Source organism: Bidens hawaiensis, unplaced genomic scaffold (genome assembly GCF_021521415.1).
Source record: "Bidens hawaiensis isolate Kalapana, Puna unplaced genomic scaffold, B.hawaiensis_p1.1 tig00009985_1, whole genome shotgun sequence".
In the NCBI taxonomy this organism is placed as follows: Eukaryota; Viridiplantae; Streptophyta; class Magnoliopsida; order Asterales; family Asteraceae; genus Bidens; species Bidens hawaiensis.
In genome coordinates, this window is record NW_027491758.1 from 2,027 (window position 1) to 4,052 (window position 2,026).

A 2,026-nucleotide genomic window follows, 5' to 3' on the forward strand; every position below is an offset into this window, starting at 1 on the left:
TTGATAATTTCCTTGTAGAGTTCTTTGGAATTTGGACATTCTAAACATGAAAGATGGTCTGCGGCTACATTTTCTGCTCCCTTCTTGTCTTTAACTTCGATGTCGAATTCTTGGAGTAGTAGGATCCATCGGATGAGCCTAGGTTTGGCATCTTGCTTGTTGAATAGGTATCGTATTGTGGCATGATCGGTGTAAACTATGGTTTTGGAAAGAACTAAGTAGGATCTAAATTTTTCAAAGGTAAATACTACGGCTAGTAATTCTTTTTCAGTTGTGGTATAATTTTCTTGTGCATCGTTAAGAGTTTTACTGGCGTAGTAGATTGGGTGAAAGTGTTTTTCTTTGCGTTGTCCGAGTACGGTTCCAACTGCAAAGTCACTTGAATCGCACATGATTTCGAATGGAAGGGTCCAGTCGGGTGTGGTCATGATTGGTGCGTTGACAAGTTTGTCTTTCAGTATATTGAATAACTCAACACATTCCTCAGAGAAGACGAATGGTGCGTCTTTCTCTAGAAGTTTGGTCATAGGTCTTGAAATTTTTGAAAAGTCTTTTATGAAGCGGCGGTAGAAACCGTCGTGACCTAGAAAACTTCTAATTGCTTTGACTGAAGTCGGTGGTGGGAGTTTGAATATGGTTTCTATTTTGGCCCTATCGATTTCTAGTCCGTGTTAAGAAATCTTGTGACCTAGGACAATGCCTTCCTTTACCATAAAGTGACATTTTTCCCAGTTGAGCACTAGATTTACTTCTTCACACCTAGCTAGCATTTTGTCTAGGTTTTTCAGACAATGATCGAAGGAGTCTCCAAAGACTGAGAAGTCGTCCATGAAAACTTCCATAGAGTTTTCGATCATTTCATGAAAGATGGCCACCATGCAGCGTTGGAAGGTGGCTGGAGGATTACATAATCCAAATGGCATTCTTCGGTAGGCGAAGGTTCCGTATGGACATGTAAAAGTAGTTTTTTCCTGGTATTCAGGGGAAATGGGAATCTGAAAGTATCCGGAAAATCCATCACGAAAACAGTAGAACATTTTTCCTGATAATCGTTCGAGCATTTGATCTATGAAAGGAAGTGGAAAATGATCTTTTCTTGTGGCATCATTAAGTTTCCTGTAATCGATGCAAACTCGCCAGCCTGTGATGGTCCTCATTGGTATCAGCTCGTCATTCTCGTTCATTACGACTGTCATTCCTCCCTTCTTGGGTACTACTTGAACGGGACTTACCCAAGGTGAATCTGAGATCGGGTAGATTAATCCGGCGTCAAGAATTTTGATTACTTCCTTCATCACCACATCTTGCATCTTGGGGTTGAGACGTCTTTGATGTTGGACCACGGGTTTGTATTCTTCTTCCATGAGGATTTTGTGAGTACAAAAGGAGGGACTAATGCCCTTGATATCCATGATCTTCCACGCGATAGCCTTCTTATGGTTTTTGAGAACCTTAAGGAGTTCGTCTTTCTCTTCTTTAGAAAGGTGAGATGATATAATTACTGGGAGTTGAGAATCTTTCTCTAGAAAGGCATATTCGAGATGTGTTGGTAGTTCTTTTAATTCCAAGGCTGGTGGTTCTTCGATTGATGTTTTTGATTTTTCATTGTTTTCAATGACTTCGCATGCTGTTTCTAATTCTTCATGGTAGTTGTTATTGAAATTTTCATTCTCTATGACGGGTTTGTTGAGTGTTTTGTCTAAGACTTGTGTTTCTATGGGAGTATTGATGGAGGAATCTCGCATATAGCAACTTACGATGGAATCTATGATGTCAACATAGTATAAAGTGTCATCGTGTTGTTGCGGATATTGCATAGATATTCCTATATCAAAAGTGATTGCCTCGTCATTGACCCTAAGAGTGAGTTTGCGGTGCAAACATCAATGATAGCCTTTGCAGTGGCTAAAAAGGGTGTTCCTAAAATTAGAGGTACGCTTTTGTCTTCCTCTATGTCTAGAATCACAAAATCTACTGGGAAAACGAACTTGTCAATTTTGACAAGCATGTTTTCAACAATGCCCCG